Source organism: Eleutherodactylus coqui, chromosome 11 (genome assembly GCF_035609145.1).
Source record: "Eleutherodactylus coqui strain aEleCoq1 chromosome 11, aEleCoq1.hap1, whole genome shotgun sequence".
In the NCBI taxonomy this organism is placed as follows: domain Eukaryota; kingdom Metazoa; phylum Chordata; class Amphibia; order Anura; family Eleutherodactylidae; genus Eleutherodactylus; species Eleutherodactylus coqui.
This window is the reverse complement of record NC_089847.1, coordinates 31,256,293-31,282,223: the sequence shown is the minus strand read 5'-3', so window position 1 is coordinate 31,282,223 and position 25,931 is coordinate 31,256,293.

Below are 25,931 nucleotides of genomic sequence, written 5' to 3'. Positions count from 1 at the left end.
CCTTAGGGAACTTTCACACGACAGAATATTCTGCAACAGTGTTCAGGAATTTCGCCTTCCTCGGATTCAGCTCCAAAGTCCGCACTGCTAATAATGGATTTTGATGAGGAATTGCGATTCAATCCCACACCTAAATCTGTACGTTAGCCGTGGGGCTGAATATTCTGCAGGAGGGCATATTCCGCAATGTTGCGTGAAAGGTCCCTTACAATACAACGATTTCATTAACCAGCTGGAAATAGGACTAGTCTAGTTTTACATTGCTGTTCATCCTGTGACCATAAGGGGGCGTCATTTTTTTGACTTTACTCTAGCACAGGTGAAGTAGGGTTCTCTTTTTGAAGTGAATAGTAAGAATCGTCAACTTTATTTATGTAGCGCTAACATATTCCACAGCATTACATATCAGGGGAACAAATACATTACATACAGTATTAAACCAATAGACTATTTAAAGAATAGGAGTGAAAGCCCTGCTCACAAGAGCTGACAATCTATGAGGAAGTAGGGGTGACACAAGATGTAAAAGTGCTTGTTCTGTACAAGGGTCCAGTCATCTCATATATAAGTTGTATGAGTGGTCACCAGCTGGTATCAGTGTATGTACAAATGTGAAGGGCATTAGGGTGTATGGGGTGGGGGTGGGGGTGCAGTGGGATGAAGGGATCTGGTTCTGAGGGAGAATGGAGAAAAGGGGTAAGTAGAGAAGAGATAGATTAGGGAATATGGTAGGCCTCCATAAAACTGTGGGCATTGGGAAGTAACCCGATTGGCTGGGCTAGTGCATTCCAGAGAACTGATGTGGCTCAGGAAAGATCTTGGAAATTAAAGTGACTTTATACAGGGCAGGTATTAGCCAAAAAAAATCACTCATGCAAGGAATTTTCAGCTATAGTAGTCTTCTGTTAACAAGGGACCCAATGGGGTACTTACCAAGAACTCACTCAATAGTCACTTTGCTTCAGCTCACTGAAATGAAGCGACTAGTGAGTGAGTTCTCGCTCAGTGTAAGCAGGCACTCGTTCATCTTGGACTGGAAGTTGGGTGGCCAGAAGAGATCTCTGGTGCATTCTGCTTCTATTCACTCAATGATTATCGCTCCTGTGTGAAAGCACAAGACCAATAAGTCACTGGGATGACTGTAGAACATTAATGTGCTCAACAGTCTTTCCATGTAATGTCACCCTTAGTCTAAGCTCATTAATAGAATGGAGAGCATCTGTAGGGTAGTTGAAAGAGGTGAGGAAGGAAATACAGGATGGTCCAGCACTGTGGAGAGCTTCATATTCTATAGTGGACAGGTAGCAATTGCAGTGATTGGCACAAGATGGAGGCATCAGTGTTGCATTTGGAAAAAAAGATGAACCAGGCTGGTGCATTCGTGATGGACTGGAGAGGGAATAGTATAGCGAGGGGAAGACTCATCAACAGTGAGTGCAGTAATCAAGTTGAGATTCGATCAGGGCAACAGTATATTCACAGTAAGATATGAATATTTTTGAAGTGTGGGTGACATGAGTCAGCAACTGGCTAAATGTGTGGAGTGAAGGAACGGTCAGAGTCAAATATGACCCCAAGACAGTGAGCATACTGCCGAGAAGTTGTGGTGGTGTCATAGATTGAAATGGAAATATCAAGTTCTCGTGAAGACAACTCCTTATTCAATTGAAGTCAACCCAGCAATTGACTGATTGCTGCAAGTTTGGCTTCTTGTCTGACACAGAAAGCTGCAGTCAGTCATGCATTTTCATTGCAGTGACCTTTGGATATTGATATGTAGTATTAAAGATGTGCACATCCTCATCTTTCCCCAAATTTTATTAGGGACTCCAAATTATCAATGTACATATTCAATCTATTTTCTCAGCATGTTAGCAAAACCCTCATCAGGCTACAACTAATATCACAACCATTGGGTGGCCACACATAGTTCCCTGACAGAGTGTTGCAAAATCATGTTTTCTTTCAAAGTTGGCCACCTTCCACCCCTCATCTTGGAATGTGTCAAGCTAAGGGGGAATTTAAGAAAGGACACATCTGTACATGCCAGTACTGGTGTACTGCAGTGCCTCAGATACAGTCCTGAAGATGGTTCTCACTGGGAGCAAGAGATAAAGCCATTGAGAAGCTTGTAGAAAGCAGCAAAGCTGTAGACCAAGAGGAAGGGGAGACTCTAACAGTTTTTGCTCCAGTGTAGCAGTCACAGTCCTTTGGACAGTATACTCTGGGTAAAGAGGAACACACCGGGTAAAGAAAGTTAAGACGCCTGAAAGGTTCCTACATTCCCTGCATTCCGATGACATTAAACCCTTGCCAATGGGTCTAGAATAAGGTCACCCCTGGTCATCTGGTCAACGGAGTAGGACTCTTGATTAACAATCGTTTTTTACAGAGTTTAATGATAGACTGCAATACCCTAGATTACAGGGTTACAGTTAATAAAGTATTGTTTGTTCAGTAATGGAAATTCCTGCACCCTTTGTCCATTAAGTTGACATCAACCCGGAAAACCGGGAAAGCTCTGAACCGGCTACCTGTGGCCCCTTACAATTGTGAGATCAATCAAAGCGATCACTAACTGGATCCCACCAGTAAGTGTAGACAAGCCCCCATAACTGCTGGGTTTTATAGTGGCTGCAATGTTTCTACCATGGTAGTTGCACCCATGGTTTGGTTAGGGTTTCTGAATCATTAGAAAATATAATCTTCTGATGAAGAAGAGGAACGTTAGTGGATAAGCCGGCAGGAAATACAGCTTTCTCCTTTAGTGCCTGTAACTATAGGTGATATTTTTCTGACTAATTATCTCATTGTGTGATTTGAGTTTTATAGGAATAAAGGATTATGATGCTAATTAATACTAGAGGAATTATTTTGCAGGTGTCCTTGAACTTTTGCTGATTACAAGCTGAGAGAGAGAGAAAAAAAAGAACACAAAACAAAATGCTTTTGCAGACAAGTTATTTAGAACAAAGTCTTAAAAAAAAACCCTGTAGGGAAATTTTTATATCCCAGTAAATAATATTTCAGTGCATGTTTGCAGAAAGCACAATCTAATAATGCTTGCTATATTTTAAACTGATTTTTTAAGCAATCAATAGATACATGCGCTGAAGGAGATATTACAACAATGTATCACTGAGTAAATCAGAGTACAAATTAAAGATGCGTGGAGTTGATAGAAGTGAGAGCGATGATTAGTTTGGAGAACTTTTGCTATGAAATTCCTAATTTCAATATATAAAAAAGAGGAATAAGAGTTCTCATATATTGAAGTAAAACAATTGTTATGTCTTCTGTCTACATAATACAACTAAAGACGTCTTAGAACTTGAACGGGAATATCCAGTCTTGAACACTATTAGATCAAACATTTTCGAAATCTCCTGCATTGACATACGTAGAATCACATTTTTACATTTTGCCTAGCTACGGCAACCAATGACGTAAGAGCTTACTGCATACTGTTTATACATTGAGCTCATTCACAAAACACTATGAAAAAACAACATTACATGAAAAAAAATCCAGTGCTCTAGAGGTTATGTAGATGACATATATCCCAAAAAAGGTAAAGGTACAGTACCCTGGTGTAAGCACCAAGTCATGACTGACTTCTCGGTGACATCATATCATGACCCTTTCTTGGTAGACTGTTTTTTACGGGGTGGTTGGCCATTGCCTTTCCCAGTCATCTTTTACCCCATAGCAAGCTGGGTACCCATTTTACCGACCTCGGAAGCATGGAAGGCTGAGTCAACCTTGAGCCGGCTACCTGATAAAAAAAAGCGGCATGCAAAGAAAGGCAATGGCAGTTGTGTTTTGGGGGCTTCCCTAATTAAGAACCCCTAAAATCCTAAATGTACTTTTAAATTGATCACTGGAAGGATGAAGTCCAAGCAAAAGTAATACGTATCACCAACAGCACAGAAGTAGTCCCTCCTCAAGGGTCAGGCAGATAGATGCAGACGCCAGACAAGAGCCCAAACCAGACAGGCTCAAACCAATATCAAGAAAAAAGTAATGGCTAGCAGCATAGGCGGATGTAGAAAAAGTACAAAAACTTTTATTCCCCCATTACAAGAGACTAGCAACGCTTCGGCCATATGGCCTTCCTCAAGGAAGAATAAAGTCCATGATCCTAAAATCTGGATTAAACACTATTTTATTGCTAGAATGTACACACAGAAATACAAGTTGTGCAACGAGTTTTGAAGAAAGTTCCTTCTTTATCAAGCATAGAAGGAGAGAAGAGAACACTCAATTCATAGGTCTACAATGTCTACGGATTTGATACATGTCATCTATATAACCTCTAGAACGCTGGAACTTATTTCTTCTTTTTAATTTTGTTTGTTAATACTCATCTTGGGTGGATTCCACCCATGAAGTTCCATAGACGCTCTCCATCCTTGGATGTCCAAGCAAGATGAGGGATTCCAAGGAGAAGTGAAGTTATTTTGATCTCAATGCTATCTTGGATCAATGTGTGACAGCCATCTTTGTGGAGGATAGGCTGTACACACTGGGTGAGTTACCTTCATATAACTCCTAAAAATTCCTATTGTTGACCTTTGAAGTGCTTCCCCTGTTTTAATTCACAAAACACTATGCCGATTGAGCATATTTATTAAAGGATGTCCATTGTCCAAATAAGCCCCATAAAGTACCGCCAAAAGTAGGCACTATGAAAAGAAGCTCCATCATACCTTATGTCCACCCAAAAAGCTGCAATCCTTCAATTGGTCGATCTTGCAGCTCGTAGCGGTCCAACCTATTTATGTTCAGCAATCAACAGCCCCTCCTATTGGCATGTACTAGCTCAAAGTAGTTGTAGAGGTAAATAATTTAGGCAAGGGGAGCAGTCGTGAATTACTGAGTGGAGACAACCCTGGTCACTATGAGCTGCAAGACCGCTCATCGAATAGATTGCAGCTTATTTACATACAATGCACGAAAATGCCACTATTTCCTTTACGCTTGCTTTTTCGGGGGAGTTTTTGTAGTAAAATCACTGCAGATTTGCAATGGTATCACCGTTATTGGAATTCCGATGCAAGCCAAATCAAAATCCAAATGTAAGATATGATTTTGGTGTGGAATGCTTCTATATGGAAAATTCTGGCACATGTGAAAGCACCCTAAGGCCGAGCTCACACAAGTGGGTCGGATTCCGCATGCAGGAGGCCCACAGCGGATTCCGGTTGGTCACCCTGCGTACCTGATTTTTCTGTAATGCAAATGACCAAAGCAGCTCGCCATCGGTCATGCGCAGTACAGGCTTTATTTTCGATTTCCCACACTGGCGCTTAGCGATAATGAAAGTACCCACGGCCCATATACAATGTTAATTGTGTATGGGCTGCACGTCGGATGGCATCCATTGACTTCAATAGAGGCCATCTGCACGAAGTCTGCGGCAAAATAGAGCACGCTGTGATTTTTCTTCCGCTCGCGGAATACGCAATTCGTGTCCGCTAGTGTATAGGAAAATTCGAATGTCCATGCCTTTTAATGCTCATCTTTTGCCATGGATCCTCCGTGCAGACGGCGATCGTGGATTCCGCAATTTGAATCCATCCGTTTGAGACCCCCCTAAGGCAGCCCATACATTAAAGTTAGTTTTCAGCCAAATGCTTGTTTGGATGACAGTAGAGATGAGCGAGCACCAAAATGCTCGGGTGCTCGTTACTCGAGTCGAACTTTCAGTGATGCTCGAGAGTTCGTTTCGAATAACGAACCCCATTGAAGTCAATGAGCATTTTTGTATATGACTGGTGCTCCGCTAAGGTTTTCATTTGTGAAAATCTTAGCAAATCACCAAAGTCATGTAAAAAACACAGAAATGGATAGGGCAGGCGAGGAGCAACATGCAGGGCTGCATTTCGGGCTCCGAGGTCTCACTATTAAGCCACAATAGTGGCAAGAGTGAGACCCCCCCCCCCCCCACTGTCAGCATAACGATCGTTCTCCTCTGCCACAGCTGTAACAGCTGTAGCAGAGAAGAACGATATTAGCCCATTGAATTCAATGGAGCCAGCAATACAGCCGGCTCCATTGAAAGCAATGGGCTGCCGGCGAGCGCGGGATGAATTTTCGGGAAGGGCTTAAAAATATAAGCCCTTACCTGAAAAAGAAAGATTTTAGTGTAAAAAAGAATAAAAATGCAGGCATTCTCTTCAATGGAGCCGCTGCTGCTGCCGGCGACTCCATTGAAGACAATGGTCCGCTGACACACCTGAATTCTTTTTCAAGGAAGGGCTTTACATATAAACCATTCCCTGGAAATGAATTAAAAGTGATTTAAAAAACAAAAAAAAATAGATACTCACCTCCCTTCAGCTGCCGGGGCACAGCCGCGTCTTCTCCTGCTGTCCCCTGCACTGTGGTGCTGAACTGCTGTCATTCAGCTGAGAGCTGCGCTGAGCCAATCAGAGGCAAGACTCACTCACCCATTCATGAATTCATGAATGGGTGTGAGATCTGCCTCTGATTGGCTCAGTGCTGAGCCAATCAGGGGCATGTCTGACTCACACCCCCTTCACACCCACTGCAGGCCGGCCGCACTGATCTCCGTCTGCCGGGACAAGGTGAGTATATATATATTTTTTTTATTTTCACACATTTCTGGATGAATTGCAGGCAAGGGTTTATATATTTAAGCCCTTCCCGACAATTCATCCCGCGATCGCCGGCAGCCCATTGCTTTCAATGGAGCCGGCTGTATTGCTGGCTCCATTGAATTCAATGGTCAATGCTCATTTAACCGAGACAAGTATCGCGTGGTGCTCGTCTCGAGTAATGAGCATCTCGAGCACCTTAATACTCGAACGAGCATCAAGCTCGGACGAGTATGCTCGCTCAGCTCTAGATGACAGCTATCTATCTGAATCTCCCCATTCACTGTGCATATGTCTTGTCTGTAATGCTGTTAGAACTCTGCTGCCAGACACCCCTAGCAGTGGCTTATCTCCCAAGAACAAAAGAATTGGGCAGTTGAAATCCAATTGCTTGAGTCTTATCGCCCCACCAGCTACTATTCGAAATTGGTGGGTTTGGCTGATCTATATCAAATGTATATGACCACCCTAAGAAATAAAGTTAATTCTTAGATCTTAAGAGCAAACCTTTCATATATGAGAAAATCAATAATTTTTGATTGAGTTATTCTTTCAATGATGATTTTTGGAAAATAATCTTGTAAGTGTTTATTAAGCAGCTTAACATCTACAGCCAGGCAAAACAAGTAAGACAAATTGTAAGAAGCTTAAGGGACCTTTTACACAGGATGAAATATTCTGCAATATGGTTACAGAAAATACCCTCCTGCAGAATATCCAGCCCCAAAATCCAAACTGCGGAATCGAAAATAGCAGAATCCTGCCAGCAATTCCGCATCATAATTCACAGCTAGCAGTGCGGATTATGCTACGGGATTCAGGGATGGCATATTGCTGTCGCGGAATATTCTGTCCTGCGTGAAAGGTCCCTAAGGGGTAAATGTGTCATTCACAAAAAAATCAGGCAATGGATGTATCAGTGGTTTCGATTTTCCCAAATCCTCCTCCTTTGGTCATCATTGTTTATTATGCACATTTTTATCTACCGTCAACAAAACAGAATGAAAAAAAATAGCGCTAACCTGTCAATGAATGGAATCCCAAGAGTCTATGCTTCCTATCCATTTATCTAGGCAAGTGTAGAGGCTTTTGACCTAATTTAGCATAGATAAATGACCCATGATGTGAAATTTCCCAACAGTTTAATAATGCATTTAACTCAAAGTGACACTTGCTCGCAGCTGCCTTAAAGCAGTTTCCAGGCTATATATGTCTTTTTGAAATGATGCATGACATGCCAGTAAGCTTCCTTGATAGAACCGAAGAGCTCATGGGTAAATAACCAGACAATGTTTTTAGGTTACTGGCTACACAATCACACTTTTGTAGAGTTTAGTTAATTAAAATTGAACTAAGATTTAATATTTTTTTTTAATTTTGAAGTTTTTATTATTTTCAGGATACATTTTGTTTCATTTCAGTTGTAATAAATCTGAAACACAAAAAGAAATAGATAAAAAGTTAAATGCAAAGTTTTAATGTAGAAACCTAGTAACATTGTATCATCTAAGGGGTGGCAAAAATGGGAAAAATGAGAAGATTTTGCAATGGTTTGCAAATATTTTGGGCCAATCGATGTGAAAATAAAATATCCTGACTTTTGCGTATTTACACAACTCCCATCAGTGGATGCAGCTGCTACTTCAGACTGCAAACACTGTGGTTGAATTTATCTGAGGGCCTAAACAGATGAGCGTCATTTAGTTCTGTTTTGCGACTATCACGGCCACATAACAAAACAAAATAATTGATTTCAATGGTTTTGTATTCATTAGTGGTTTTCTTGCCCATAGTACGGGTGAAAAATGATAGGACTTGCCCAGGACCTATCTTCCCACTTTTTTTTTCAAACTCGCGCACACTAGCACAGAGTTTGAAAAGTCCAAACCCCCCCAAAAAAACCCCGGTGAGCGTAGTTGTGCTCATGCCCATCTGTTTAAGCCTTAAGCCTTTGCTCCCTGGCAGGAAAAATTTGGAAATTTTGTTGCACAAAGCATTTGTACAAAAACATGCAACTTTTTTTTGTCTATGCCAGCCTCAGACTTTAGTGAAAGGGCAGAGGCTAGTATGGCCTGAAAAATTTGCTAGAATTTATGGTAGAAGCTTGCATAAATTTTAGCATAGATCTATGCCAGCTTATAACTGCCATAGATTTGCATTTCTGTCTCATGGATCACCAAAGATGTGCCAATCTTATTAAAAGTCACGCTCTTAATACATTTTGCACATTCTTTTTTAGCTCAATGCTACTAAAGACCTGCATAATATTGCCTGTCTTTAGTAAATCCCCCTGCATGTGTAGTCTGATCCTACATGTTTAATCATGTATTCCTCCCATATCTCAATCCCTTCTTCTTACTAATTCGCTATTCGCTATTCATACACAGTGACTCACATAAATTACAGTTTGCACAGCCTTATCACTCCAAGGGCTTATTCAGACCAGCGTATGCGTATTTACTAGAGATGAGCGAGCACCAAAATGCTCGGGTGCTCGTTACTTGAGTCGAACTTTCAGTGATGCTCGAGAGTTCGTTTCGAGTAACGAACCCCATTGAAGTCAATGGGCGACTCGAGCATTTTTGTATATGACTGGTGCTCCGCTAAGGTTTTCATTTGTGAAAATCTTAGCAAATCACCAAAGTCATGTAAAAAACACAGGGCAGGCGAGGAGCAACATGCAGGGCTGCATTTCGGGCATCGAGGTCTCACTATTAAGCCACAATAGTGGCAAGAGTGAGACCCCCCCCCCCTCCTGCACTGTCAGCATAAAGATCGTTCTCCTCTGCCACAGCTGTAACAGCTGTGGCAGAGAAGAACGATATTAGCCCATTGAATTCAATGGAGCCGGCAATACAGCTGGCTCCATTGAAAGCAATGGGCTGCCGGCAAGCGCGGGATGAATTTTCGGGAAGGGCTTAAAAATATAAGCCCTTACCTGAAAATCATCCTAAAATGTGTAAAAAAAAATAGAAACGGCTGGAGCTGTCCAGCGCATTGAATTCAATGGAGCCGGCAATACAGCCGGCTCCATTGAAAGCAATGCGCTGCGAGCGATCTCAGGATGAATTTTCGGGAAGGGCTTAAATATATAAGCCCTTCCCTGCAATTAATCCAGAATTGTGTAAAAATAAAAAAATATATATACTCACCTGGTCCCGGCAGACGGAGTTCAGCTGCGGCCGGCTTCAGTTCTCCTGAACTGCTCTCTGCAGTATTCAGCAGTCGGGGATTTAAAATCCCCACCTGCTGAATGAACTGCCTCTGATTGGTCACAGCCTGACCAATCAGAGGCAGCTCTCACTCACACCCATTCATGAATTCATGAATGGGTGAGTGAGCTCTGCCTCTGATTGGCTCAGCGCTGAGCCAATCAGGGGCAGCTCTCAGCTGTCATTCATGAATTCATGAACATATAAATGTTCTGCTTCCATTTAAGACAGTTTTCTGATACAATTTGTATTAGAAAACTGGTGTAAATCTGTTCCTTTGTGATCACTTTATTATCAAATGACCTTTCTAATAAGTATGCATACATTCATGCAATGTTTCACATACATTTCTTCTGTCAGAACAGTTGGTGTGGACCCACCATACCACAAACCAATTTGACTTGGGACTACTCTTGAGGGAAGCACCTGGGATTCCCTCGTTTACCCTTCTGCCCCACTTATTGGCATATGGTCTTTACTGCAGGGACCCCCAGATTATTACACTGGGAATGCTCTCAGTATTGTGGCAGCTGATAAAATCTGGTCGAGATCAGGAATGGAGGAGACAAGAAAGCTGAGTACAACACGCAAGAGTCAAACCAGGAGGTATTCAGAACATCTTTACATACCAGACAGAACTAATTGCCCAGGCACTCTCTAATGGTGGAAGGTTCTTTAAATATACAGAGGCTTGTTAGGATGGGACAGGTATTGAAAAGTTGGGTGCATGCATTGCCCTTTTAAAGGAGGACCAAATACATGTGCCACCCTATAGGTGGCAGAAAACTGACAGTTGGTGTGGCACCTACTGCAGAGGTCATGGGGACACAGTGCTGGCTGTGATTTATGTCAGGAAGAGGTAGGAGATACCATCAGCTGCAACCAGACTCTATAGCATCTTTTTTTAGGGTATGTACTTCTTTCTTATTTTGTAGAACACTCATGATTGTCAGGTTATTAATATGATAAAAAACAGTTTAGATTTATTGCTATGTGTCTTTTCATGGCCCAGGCCGAACTCTGTTGGTGAAATTTGGAGAAAATGTCTTGGTTTGAAAGTTCTATACAACGTCAGTATCCCAGTTGGATTAGTAAACTCCACAGCTATAAGAACTTGCTAAATCTAAGCTTTCAATTGAACCCTAATATGCTACAGAAGACTAGCTTCTGAGTATAAGATCTAAGAAATGTCAATTCCATGCAACAAAGCTGTGCATCTCACAAGGACAACTCCTGGAAATGCTTGGCTCAAGATAAGTAAGAAATAAAACCTGAAAGATTTGCAGGAAAATAATATCCAGGATGCAACACATTCGCCAGCTGTATTCTTCCGAGGTTTGTAAAACATGAAAGCGTATAAACATCGGAATAATGAAAAGCTAGCTTGTATTTTTAGCTTTACAAACATTATTTCCGGTAAGTTACACCTCAAAATATACATTTTGCACCTTTTTTTGGTTTGCAAATGTGGAAAAAAATTAAAATGCTGAATATTAATATAAAATGTAAAAAATGCTTAAAGGGTACCTGTTATATACCGTGTGCAGCCCTTACTCTGGTCTGTCACCTATAGACCAATGTTGTGTAGTTTCTAAGCACTTATATATGCAAACACAAGGGATAGATCTTATTCATGAGGCACCGCTTACCCTGCTCACCTGTCGCGATTGACATTTTTCTCAATGTTCCAGAAGTTGGTAGATAACACAGGGTTCGGGATACGAGGCGGATACCAGACTTACAAAAGTATAGATTTTTATTATAACCAAGAACTGTAAAGAAAGATTGGTTATTATTAGAGATGAATATACTCGTTTCGAGTAATTACTCGATCGAGCACCGCGATTTTCGAGTACATTCGTACTTGGGTGAAAAGATTTGGGGGGCGCCGGGGGGTGGGGGGAGGCGTGGCGGAGGGGGGGGGGGGGTGGCAGCGGGGAACAGGGGGGAGTCCTCTCTCTCTCCCTCTCCCCCCCACTCCCCACTGCAACCCCCCACTCACCCACGGCGTCCCCCAAATCTTTTCGCCTGAGTACGGAAGTACTCGAAAATCGCGGCGCTCATCTCTAGTTATTATGGTATGGAAACAGGAACAGTAGAAGATATTATGTGACTAATGCTACAGTTTCGACTCTGGCTATGCTATAATCATTACACATAGAAACAGATTTCACACTCTGCAATTGGTGCACACAAGTATGATGCATTCTGTCAACTGGGCAAGTAAAGACTATGACATAATGCCACACATACAGTCTTTTGCTAATGAACAGACTTACTGAAGAACTTGTAAGAATAAGACCAGCAGATAAGATTTTGACACAAAGTCTTGGCTTGCCTCTAGGTCCATGAAAGTTTGTTATTGTGAGCATCGGCTAATAGAACTCTGTTGACCAATTTAATAACACAGTATGCCCCTGTCCTTAACTAGCAGGCTTGCTTGGTATCTAACACCAGTTGTTCGTATGTGTATACTTGATTTTTTAGAGAGGTCCATCCTCACTTACAACCTCTACATCCTCTAGCTCATTGTCGGGGACATGAGGCCTCCATAATCTCTTGGTGGCGTTAGAAATGAACTCTCTAGGTGTCAGCTTTGGGAATCTGCAATATGAACTTCTGCAGCTGAACTCTCAGTAGTCCTTCCTGACACAGAGCTAGCGCAGGCAGCAGTATACATCCCGCTCAGTCCCTCAGCTGCCTCTCCACTCGGGCAGTCACCACCAATCCTCAGCTGCACTCCACTCGAAGAGTCTCTGTCTCATCTTCCTTACAGTTGATCACAGAAATTCATAGCAGTTCCAGGAGCAGAAACTCATTGTGGCGCCAAAAACATTTGCTTGTACGGATATTTGTTTGCGCAAGCACACACATTTATGCAAATATACTCACATTTGCACAATGACACATTACATCAGTATGCAGTGTAATAGCAAGAAAAGTGTCAGTCAAGCTGGGTGGGCAGGGTTAGCAGCGCCTTATGCATAAACTCAACCTATCTCATACTGGATGCTGCATTGTGAAGTATGTAAGTACTTGGAAACTGCACAATATTGGCCTATATGTGACAGGTCGCAGGAGTCAGGGTGTCTGTCAATACTTAATCCTGCCGTCAAATGAGTAGTCCTGGCTGCTAGCTTATCCCTTTCTGGCGCCCACAGCACATGGCGTGAAGGCGTTGAGCATATGCCAACTCTGGAAGCTGCGTAATCACTGACAACAGCCTAGAGGGTGTGGGCAAATTGTGCAGCGCTATTAATGGACCATGCATCTGTGTACTGTCTGTATACAGCCTATTGCAAACATGGACTGCAGACTGGCAAAATATTTGGATGTGTGAACAAGCCTTTAATGGGAACAATGGCTAATGTCTTACAAGGGGAAGGTGGACAAGTTATTCTTTTGAATCAGCAGTATCCAATGAGAAACGTGCAGCTGCTAAAGTATTTTAAGCCCTTCGTCTTAAAAAAACCAAGAGGTTAAAAGTGAGCCTTTCACCAGACAGGACACTAAAAGTCTGTATTTATATGGCCAAGAATAATGCATGAGTTTCATGTGAGTGTGGGATGCAAAAAACGTGTGCATTGTAATAACCCATTATTTTCAATGGGCTAATGTACATAAGGATTTTTTTTTTTTTTAATCAAATTTTTTAATTGAGTTTTTTGATAATAATTTCGATGTCATACATTACAGTCCGTAAGTTGTTCTTAAATTGCGGGTAATTATAACAGCTAGTAGAATAATTGCTGGAGGGTCCTCCCGGGGCACACCCTGCCTATTCTTCCCAGTCTATGTAGAAAGATGCATCAGGGAGGATTATATTCTTGTGGTTCATATAGCGGGGAACTAAATTTTGATATGAGTCAGATATATCCAAGTTTGCCTCAGAGAAAGGGCCTCCCACCTATTTACTGCTACATCCTGGCTGGTGCCACCCGGGAGGGGCCCCCAACCACAGATTCATCAATGAAGTTATAATCATATCTTGAACTGTAGCCTAACAATATATCTTGTCAATATAACAAGTACACTAATGTGTCAGACAAGGAATAGATAGTTCGGGAAAGAGAAGGGACGGGGGTGGATGGGTGGAAAGGGGGGGGGGGGGGCGCTCCGCAGGAGGGATGGGGTCATGTCTCTGCAGTCAACGCCCGGGGTCCAGTCCATCCGCAGCTGCCGTTGCCTTCCAGTGATAAAAGGGATTATCGTCGTGCTTTCATGTTATGTGCTTTGCGGAGCTAATTCTAATATACCCAGTGATCCCTCCTTGCTTCCCTCCAGGGATGCCATGTAAGGATAAAGTCCTCGTGTGTGCCCCTAGACCAACTTGTTAGCTCTTCCATAGTGCATATCATGTCTACTTTTTCTCTCCACTGTGATATGGAGGGTGGACTTTGTTGAAGCCAGTTTAGGGGAATCAGCGCTTTAGCGACATCTAATAGAAATGCTATTAGTTTGTTTCTGTACGGCTGGTACATAAGGAATTTTGCGCTCTAACCAATAGCACAAGATTCAAAAATCACAACATGTGTTATTGCCGCGCGAGTTCCGGGAAAGCACAGGACTTGCAATGTGCGGTCTTCCACACATCGCCAAGCTCACCGATGAGTAAGAGGCAGTAGCCTCGAAATGCATCATATTTGATTATTTTCAATGGAACAGAAGTCAGATTTTATTACTCAACTCCTAAGCAAAAAAAAGTTGTGTTAATCCTCAGTGCTTGCGTAATCAGTCTTTTAGTATAATTTATATTAGGTCTTCAAGCAATTTTCTGGTAAACTAAGATTATTTTTCTTAAAAGTTCTGGATTGTCAGATTCTAGATTAATGGAACTTCACACTGTAAGAAAATGCTTATCAGGCTCAGATCACATAAAAGTGCCGTACATCAGTGCTCAATTAGAAATGAGCAATGACCAAGCTGATTCCTACAGTAACACAGTGAACGGTACATTTTCCACAACAGATGGCTACCTTTAGAAGTAAATTTCCACTAGGGTAAAAAAAACTGATTTGTTCTGTCCTCACAGGTGCATTTTAATCTCAATGAATGGTGAAACCGTATCTCCTGAATGACAAGAACATCATTATGAGCTTCCTCCGTTAGGAAGTCCAGATTCACGGTCCCCACTGCACCCAAAGGCAGCAATGATTAAATGAAATCCTCTGAAAGCTATTATATGGCCCAAGTGGCTACAACAGATCATTAAACTCAATACATTCCCATATTTCCCCTGCTACTATAGAGGAAAATGTTATATTTGTAATTAACACAAATAAAATGAAAGCTGCGCCGTAACATGTAACAAACGCCTGTACTTATTCCATGTCCTGCAGAGACATCTAGATATCACACAGAATTCAATGAGCATTGTGTCGTATCTAATTGTGTGTAGACTTATTTATATCAAATGTATGGATACCGGCTGTCTAACATCTTATACTATGCTAAACTGAGACTCTTCATCACGTTTCCTTATAGTTAAATGAAGATTTAAAGAAAAAAACTGTGAAAAATTATTAGAAAAAATGTGAAAGTGCTACAATATATGTATATATACATTTGTTAGAATAATTAATACAACATACAACAAACTTATATATATATATATATATATATATAGATATATACACACACACACACACACACACACACATATATAGATATATAAACAGACAACAGAAATGCATACATACAAATATATATTGTAGAAGGGCAGTACACAGGATAGCCTGCAGAGTGCTACAGACAGGCGTCCTAGAACCTAATTAACATCTGTGAGTGTGGCAAAAAATAAAAGTTAAAAGTATCAGTTCCTGCCACACTCAGGGGGAGAAAGCTGGCTGCTAGCCAGAGAGGTGGTGAGAGACGCTGCATCAGGACTAGTAGCATGAGGTCCGTGCTGACTATTTCTGGGCCCCAAAGAGTCTGAAAGAGGAGGATGCCCTTTAGACGCCCCGGTCGTGTTAGTGATGGTAACCCTATGGGGAATAAACCTTGAGCATTGTGTGATATGCTGTATATGCCGTACTATATGCTGTGAAATAAAATTGGCAGACACCAGATTGGAAGTGAAATCCTGTCTCTGAAGCATCTGTATGCACATGTGGTGTGCGTTTCGGTCCAAGTGGTCAGCAATCCGAAAGCGAGTAACACCACTTGGCACTATATATATATATATATATATATATATATATATATATATATATATATATACGCACTTCTGCTGTATGTTCTCTATGCATGGCCAAAAGACTGGACCAATCTGCACCAAATTTGCGGTATATATAATTCAAGTGCTTTGGAAACTTTTAGACCAGGTTTCAACTATGTAGGACCTACAGTTCTCAATATATTCACAAGAAATTGGATGATGCAACTCACCAGCAGACTGAGGCATGACTGCAGTCTCAGCTGTCGGTTGCTCTGTAACTGCTCAGACCCTGCTGTCCTCCTCCTAACCATGACAGGCATAGGGGCGCTGCATACTGCAGTAAACGAACATACTTAAATATGCACCTCACATATATATTGAGGAGAATATACCTCACATATATGTGTATATACTAGGTGGAATATATCTCATGCATATGTGTATTCTCATCCATCCTCCCAGTGGATGACCTTTGAATAAGAAGATCGAACAGGACTTTAGAGGTTAACAACTGGCTACATAGATGGTGCTGTCAGCAAAGATTTGGATTCCTAGACCAAAAGTGGGTGTTTACAGGTTTCACCTTGCACACTCCGCGACTGCGCAGAACCATTTTTAGTGATAGTGAAGTAATACACTTAAGATGGTACATCCCCGGATTTGTACACTCTGTTTTAGAGGTGGCGGGATCAACTTATTTTTAAGTAGGGGGGATCTATAGTGTCCCAGAACAACATCTTGGTCCCCTCTATAATTGTCATACATGTATTGTCTTTTGTGGATGTACTGTGCAAAGCTGTCATGTCTATTCTCTGTATGTATGTTGCACAGCTGCGGCGTCTGAAGGGTTTACTCCCTTAAAATCATTGCCTGTCAGCTCTGTCTGCTGCTGAATGTATCCATTCTTACTGTGTCATGTGGTACAAATGAGGTTATAAAAGTGAGTGTCTGAGAGCGGAAAGCGGTCTTCTTCATTCTGTGTTGGAGCAGGGTTCCATCTTACCTACTGCTCGGAGCTAACACAGAGCCATATGGAAGCACCATCAGCTTCCATGTTGGCAAAGTTGGAGGAAGAAGAACGACTACCCATAGCGCATGTAGAGTGGATGTAACGGGAGTGCGTCCGGTCCAGAGAAAGAGAGAGCACACAGCCCCCATCATTCTACTTCACTCAAACCAGGTACCAGTTCAACCTACAGGTATTTATTTTTCCTATGTGGCCGTCTGACAATAGGATCACCACACAGAGGTACGTGATTGTGGCACCCACGTGGAGAATATGCGGGGTGCATCTAGGCTAAGCCTTCTTCTAAGTGATTTCTTGCCAGAGAGTAGGTGGAGAGATTGTTGTCTTTGTACCTCCTCCAGAGTATATTTCATGTCCAGGACCGGTGACATATAAATAACGTGGACTATAGGGCCGTATTGTTCCTGTGTTTCCTCCCAACCTCTGAGCTTTTGCCTGTAACTGCTGCCGGGAATGTACCTGTAATTACCTGTTTGCAAAGTTTATTCAAGTAAAGTTTTACCGGGCCTCAACCGTTCCTGGGGACCTGAGGCATGATACACTTGTCCAGTGTTTATTATTCCACCGCATAGAATAACGGTGTGGGAATGGTGGTGTCATGACATGATATACATATATGCTTCCCTAAGCATTCCCCCTGTGTTACCACTCGGTTACACCGTGACAAGGACTAGGCCTCTGGCCATACCCACAGTGTTCATTTCTCTGTGGTGTCCCTCCTGGGGCGTTACAGAAGTTGGCATCTCTCACAGGACACCACACCTCCATAGACTCCTATGGTGCCTTTTATGGGCAAATGCTTACCAAAATAGAGCATTTTGGAAAGTGAGGTTGAACCCAATAAAAACAATTGGCTCTATTCTCTGTGCAGTGCAAATGCGCTCGTGTGAGTAAGCCCTAAGGGCGGACTTACATGGGTGTGCTTGCACGCGTATTTGAACACACTACATTTGCACGAACAATATGTAGAGAATAGAAGCCATTGATTTCAATATGTTTGTCCTTAGTACTTGTGCGCGAAAAAACAACGCAGCGTGCTCTATTTTTGTGTGGACTAAAGACCTTACAAATGCAAGAAGTGCAGTAATATGCACAAAAACAAGTACAAAAGCATTCTTTCATAGCACAAATGTGCTGCGCTAGTGTGAGCGTTTTTGCACTTACACCCATGTCAGCCCACCCTAAGGGCGGCCGCACATGGCTTAAGCGCATACACGCTCACCATTGCTAGATGTATATGCGGGGCACATGATCGCAGGCTATAACACCCATATCGGTGCTTTTTACTGTAGCTCACATTGGCGCGGACCCGTCAGCGGCATGTTTGAGTAGGCGAAAATCCTATTTACTAGGCGGGTCAGCTGACTTGGTAGGTGGGTCAGTTCACTTGTTGGGCCCTCATTCAAATTGCGCAGCTCACTGTGCAATTTCAGGTAGACAGGGGATTTCGGTGCGCATATCGCATTTTTTTTCGTGCACTCGTAATGCAGGCGCAAAAAAATTCATGGGAAGGAACCCATTAAAATCAATGGGTTCTATTTGCTTTGGATTCGGCGCACAAATTTTTGGCCGCAAGAGTGCCTGCACGCGGCCGCCCTAAAGCACATAGTGATGTTATGAGACAAGATTATTACTAGAGATGAGCGAGTATACTCGCTAAAGGCAATTGCTCAAGCGAGCATTGCCTTTAGCGAGTATCTCCCCCGCTCGAGACTGAAGGTGCGGGTGCCAGCGGTGGGCAGGGAGCTGCGGGGGAGAGAGGAGCGGAACGGAAGGGAGATCTCTCTCTCCCTCTTCCCCCCCCCCCCGCTCCCTCCTGCTGACAGCCGCTACTCACCACTCCCCCGCGCCAGCACCCGAACCTTTCATCTCGAGCGGGGGAGATACTCGATAAAGGCAATGCTCGCTCGAGCAATTGCCTTTACCGAGTATACTCGCTCATCTCTAATTATTACACATACCACAGTACAAGAACAATGTGCGAATGTAATGCCCATAGTGATGTCCCATCATAGGAATAATGCAAAAAGTAATTCCAGAGCATAGGAATCATGCACACAGCAGTAGTGATACAAGACACCAAGGAGCTCCATGCCAAAACATGACATAAGCCCTATACAATCTTCCCTTAGCATTTCCATCATCCCTAGCCATTACTAACTTGCTGTTCTGTATACTGCCTCTGAATGGCGATAAGTCCCTTTATTCTTCAGCCCCATCATGGCTGCTCTGCCGCTACCCAGGTCTTTACACCCATGCGATAGATATTATTTGACATTTTGTTTAATATTATGACCTAACATAAAATATTCAGAAAAACAGACAGAAAATAATATACTGTATAACGCAGAAAAAGTCAGCAAAATTACACGTATTTTATGGCCATAAGGCATGCTGATGAATTTTAAAGCTCAGTTTTCACATGAATACTAAAGAAGTACAGTAAATTAAAATTATTTTATATTATACCCAAGAAACACAATGCCGAAGAAATTTATGCCGCCGCGCTAATAGATCTGTAAATAAACTGAAGAATTTCATGATTATATGTTTCATGTGAAATGTTATTATACTACTACCATAACAAAAATGTCAAATTTCTTTTTTAATTGGCCCTTATTTAAAATCTATGATGAAATAAAGTGGTATAAAATTCAATAATAAAAACATAGCAAAGACACGTTTACCGTAATATACATAATGTTCCTGGATCCTGACAAGACTGGAGATCATTACATTAATGCAGAGAGGGATTGACACAAAACTCAGCAGGTTCCTTCTGAAGGACATATTCTGATTTATGGGCAGCAATGGACTAGTCAAATAATATTTTTATTGCCTCATTGGTTTTCCTATCCATCTTCATGAACCCTTTCGAGCCGAGGACTTATACTTATCTGCCAATCAAATTAGCTAAGCCTCTGTTCCTAGCTTTCAAGCCTGACTATTCTAGAAAGGAAAGTATAAAATATGCAGATAAAAAAGATTGCAGATTACGTGAAATGAAGAAGTCCTAAAACTGCATTTCAAAGGAACATTGGGGAGAGGAATAGTAAGAGCGGCAATTGAGATCTGAAAGCAAGATACAGAACTTATCAGAGCATCATCCGATCCACAGTAACTATAGAGGGTGTGGAGGTACTTTAGCAGTCACGCTCGGAAACTGGTGCCTAAGGGTGGTGTGAGAGGGCACAGGGTTCAGGCTATGGGTCATCTCCTTTTGAACCTCTGATAATACAATCTGGGTAGTGGCCCATACTGGCTCATGGACCAGGAGGGCCAGAACTAATTCCATCAGTGTCACTATGGTGTTCCTGTCTAAATATTAAAGCAGGGGCGTTAATAAGGCTTCATGACCCAGTTCCGACAAGATCCGTTTAGGTCTAGAAATAAGTACGGCTTGTGACAACAGCCTGTAGGCTCCATCGTTAGTTTACATATGATTCTGGAGTTGACATCTCTCCTTTTAACAATGAAGTTTAATCAACTGGAACAACCAATAAACAGTTCAATTCCCGTTTCCCGTCTTCTCTTTCTTTTGACCGTTAAGGGGTCGATAGTGACAGAGATTAAGTTTTTTTAGAATTCTTTTTAAGTCCTCTTTTCTCGTGTAACAGGATGCTCAAAAATCTCTGTAATGTATATTACTGATTTTTAATGCCCTTCCGATTTTTTTGTCAGTGTTTTCTCACTCAAAGCTGCACTTTCTGCTCCCACCTGCTCTTAACCCCTTGAGGACCAAGCCCTGTAAGTTTACAGAGCTTGGTCCTGGGCATTATGCCCAGCCTATAGCAAAAATATGGCGTGGGATTAAAGCCTCTGTCCTGCCATCAAGCAGAAGCAGGTCAGATTCTCAGCTGTTAGTTATAGCTGAGAACCTGGAAGAAAAGTGGTTTTTAAATGCTTCTGCCCTCTTCTTTCCTGGGTACATAGCACTCAATGAGCGCTATGTACTAAGAAGTGAAAGTGGAAGTATTACTTCAACTACTTGACCCAAAATGGGTGTAAAAGGCAGCACTCAGGTCCAGCGATTATATAAAAAATGTACTCTTTATTGGACCCATGGTCCCTTTAAAGGCGTGCACCATTCCTTTCCTGTTTGGAGTAGAAGCGTGGTGAGTGCTTCTGACCAACACCATTATATCCACTACTTGACCCAGCGATCACGTAACCACTGGGCCCCAGTTACAGCAGAGCTGCAGGGCCCTTGCAGACCAGATCAGCTCTGCCAATGGCTATTGTCACTACAGTGGGATAGTTTTCCCTGTAACTGGGGCTCCGATGAATGCCCAGCTACAGTGGAAAAGTGTGTAATTAAAAAAAGACCATGTGAATGACCCCCAAAGGTCTTATATGATGTCATGGGGGGTCATAGATGGTGAAAAAATAGTAAATAGTAAAATAAGTAAAAAAAAACCCTACAAAATAAAAATATATGCAGAAAAAAGAAAATGACCCAAAGCCGACACTAACCCAAACCGTCACCATATGCGTCCTGTGATCCCAAACCATACACGTTATATATCAAAACATCAGAAACAAAATGATTAACCCATTCCCTTACTTTACTAAAAAAAAACAACAAATGTTAAAAAAATCATTTTTTTAGACTTTTCCCCCTTATAAAACAAAAAAAATGGAACAAAAATCAGTTAAAAAGATACTTAAAAATAGTCCTATATGTCACAGAAAAAAAATGCAGCAAAAATAATTTTTGTAGCTGACGAAAAAAATAGGGCAGTAAAACAACCTCATGGATAAAATCCCTAAAAAGTGTTTAGTCCTATAGGTACAAAACAGTCTGGTCCTTAAGGAGTTAAAGTCACATTGATACAAGTCATCCTTACTCAGCAGGCAGTAGTGCAAAAACAATGTTAACATAATAGAAAGAACCTTAATCCCCTTAGGCCTCATGTCCACGGGGAAAATCAGGCCTGCTACGGATTCTCCATGGACATGAGGGCTGAAAATAACAATTACTCACCTCTCCACGCGCCGGATCTTCCCTTCTTCGCGGCTTAATCTTCTCTCCGTCGCGGCCGGATCTGCTTTCTTCGGCCTGGCAGATGTGCTCAGCACGCCAGCTGCGTGCTGCGCATGCGCCAGGCACATCCGCTGGCCCGAAGAAAGAAGATCCGGCCGCAACGGAGAGAAGATAAAGCCGCGAAGAAGGGAAGATCCAGAGCGTTCGGAGCAGGTGAGTATATTCTGATTTTAGGTCTCCCGCCGATCCGGACGGCTTCCATAGGCTTCAATAGAAGCCTGCGGGAGCCGTCTGTGCGGGAGACCCGCACTAAAATGCAGCATGTCCATTTTTTTTCATGCTCCATATTTCTTCTAATTCCCTTTTATTAACCATTCGCGGGTATTTATCTACCCGCGGGTGGTCAATGCATCCCTATGGGATGCGAATCCGCGTGCGGGTGATCCGCTGCGGATTTTAATTGCTCTTTTGCCCGTGGACATGAGGCCTTAGAGTGCAAGAGTCCAAAGGCCCTTTTGCCTCATAAGAAGACACAAGTATTATAAAGATCTGCTAGGGACCCTATTATCTTACTTGGTATTATATTTTTACAACCATCCAAAGGATTTGGTCAGAGATGGTGGATAGAAGTAATAGGTATTGTTAGGAATAAGTGTCCCTATGGCTGCTGACTAATATCAGCATGAACTGAGGTGTGAAGGGGTATAACGTGACTGGGCGGTGTTCTTGTTGCACTACCAGCAGGACATAGGAGAACTCCAAGTCCATAATAAATAGCTCCTTCACTTAGAAGTGCTACTCACAAACAGTTTACTAGCCCCAGGCCTTCAAGCCTATAAAATGGAAGTAGCAGTGAAATTGAACACAGTGGTCTCTTACAGTAGGCCGTATTTTACTTGGATATGAAGGGATATCAAAATGATCCGGGTGGAGAACTAACCATGGAAACTTTGCACTGGACCCACCAACATGTTGAAACAGGCCTGCATGTGTAGTTGTTGAAGGAGTTGTTCCACCAGATGAAGTTATTTCACAAGATATGGGATAACTATCTGATTTGTGTGGGTCTGACCGCTGGAACCTCGAACAATCCTGATAACGGGGTTCTAAACCCCAAATGAATGGAACAGCAGTAGAGCATGAACTTGGCTATCTCCGACAGTCCCATCGATATGAATGGAGTGGAGGTATGCATGCTTGACCACTGTTCTATTTAATTGGGGACCATTGTGACCATATTATTGGGATTGGTGGAGGTTTCAGTGGTCAGACTTCACTAGTCACATAGTTAGCTCTATCCACAGCACTGGGTGGGGGTTAACCCAGCCAATTTTTTTAGTTTCAATTTTTGTTAACTGTTATTCTATATTCCAAGCCTCGCGTGGGTGAGTGTTAAGCAGCAGAAATGCAGTTCTAAGCTCTCATTCACGACCTGAAGGTTGCAGGTTCAATCCCCGTGTAGTTCAGGCAGCTGGCTCAAGGTTGACTCAGCCTTCCATCCTTCTGAGGTTGGCAAAATGAGTACGCTTGGGATTAAAAGATGACTGGGCATGACAATGGCAAACCACCCTGCAAAAACAGTCTGCCAAGAAAAGAAAGACACCCAAGGAGTCAGTCATGAATCGGTGCTTGCACCAGGGGACTTTACCTTTACCTTACATTCTATATTCCAAATACTATGTATTGCAGTGTATTATCTCTATTTTTTTACACTAACAGCTAAGACAATACCAGAGTCCTCTGTTAGGCATCTGATTTTCATGGCAACTAGAGATGAGCGAGCATACTCGCTAAGGGCAATTGCTCGAGCGAGCATTGCCCTTAGCGAGTACCTGCCCGCTCGAGAGAAAAGGTTCGGCTGCCAGCGCGGGTGACAGGTGAGTTGCGGCAGTGAGCAGGGGGAGCGGGGGGAGAGAGCGAGAGAGAGATCTCCCCTCCGTTCCTCCCCGCTCTCCCCCGCCGCTCCCTGCCCACCGCCGGCAGCCGAACCTTTTCTTTCGAGTGGGCAGGTATTCGCTAAGGGCAATGCTTGCTCGAGCAATTGCCCTTAGCAAGTATGCTTGCTCATCACTAATGGCAACCTATTGACCCTTTGCAATTGCATCACAGATGGCCAACGGACAGACAGAAAAAGTTTTTTCCTTCTTTTAACTTCTTTGACAATAGCATCTAAGGTGTTACTAGGCCAGGATTGGAGTTCTCTCTGATCCCGTCTGCTTATGGGCGGAGCCATCTGTATAATATAGCTGTCATCCGCAAGTGATAATGCAGGCAGAGCTCCTAAGGTTACACACGGGCTGCAACGTACTTTGACGGCACGGTGCGGGAAGGGGTTAAGCAAGCAAATTTGTAAAAAACAAAAAAATATATTTGTTTATAAGTACAATGCAAAGCTGGAAGACTTCCCGCTGTTATCAAGGCTTCCACCTGATAAATAATAACACCTGATTTATTATATACCCTCTAATCTACATTTTTCCTGGAATGCCGAATATCTATGAATCATCTCCAGCAATAATTAGAAGCGTCATCTGATAATTTGTTTTGTCAGCCTAAAGGGATTATGAGAAACGACTGCGTTGGGGAAGGGTGAGATGTTAATATACATCTGGTAGATCATTACAGAATGGATTTGTAGAAAAGAGAAAAAAAATAATTACAAATTAATTCATTCTCAGTTTTTTTCCTGTTTTTGCCATTCTTGGTCTTTACGTCTTTGAGTGAAAATCATAAAGATTAAAACAAAACGATAAAGGACGCTGCTTCTTGATACTTCTGGAGTTGTACCTTTGATGGAAGAAAGATGAAAGGTTGGAAACCTTTTACATTTGGAAAATGGGGAAAAAAACGTGCTCTTCTCACTCCGGCTGACATTTTCTAATGTCCAAATAGACTCATGTGTGAAATGTTAACAACATAGCAAATATTGAAGAACATGTACTCAAGGGAATTATCGGCTCTACAGGGACATTATGCAAAGAGAGCCCGCTACCAACGACCTGCTAGGTAAGTGCTGTTTACAGGTAAAGGCAGAGACATTGGGGAGTTTTGTCAAAATATTAACTCTAATTTGCAATAAATATATATATATATTAAAGACCAAAATCTAAAATACAAAGTGTATTATTTTGTCATAATAAATCACTAAATCTTTCCTAGTAGTGAAGAACGGGTCAAGGCGACTTGCCAAAATATAGACAACATTTACGTTTTCCAGATTGATTGGCTCATGAAGCTAGGTTAAAGGGGTTATCCAAGGACAAAAAAAATTAAAAACTGATCAAAGTGCTGTAAAACTTTAACCCTTTCCAATCCAGTTTATACCCTGGTTTTCCTAGGGGGCTTACTCTTTTTCTGCCATTATACAACAGCGCTATATGCTGGCTAAAGCCAGTACTGCATGAGGTGACGCGTTGGATAGGCTCCAACAGCAGAGAGGCTGGCAATATACAGTAAGAGAACCCCGACGGACGTCTTCCAACATCGGAGCTGTACAGCCTTAAATCATAATGTCTTCAGACGTCAGACAGTGGATTGGAAAGGGTTAAAAAAGAAAAACTCACCTCCCCACTTTTCTGCCACTCCCGTTCTTGGTCCCCTGCTCCTCTCCACTTCCAGCTTCAGTGAACCAGCAAAGATATAACCAACACCAATGACTAGTGTTTATTTATATAGCACATACATATTACACAGCGCTATACATCACTGGCTATTTCCTGTCAGCATTGGAGCTCAAAATCTATACTCACCTACTATGGAGTGTGAGAGAAAACCCAGACAAATACAGGGAAAACATACAAATTCCATACAGATCAACTCTTGGATTTGAACTTAGGACCACTGCACTGCAAAGGAACAGTGCTAACCACTGAGCCACCATGCTTCTTCTTCCTTCACCTTCTGAGGAGAAGAAGTAAGATGGTGTCCTTGG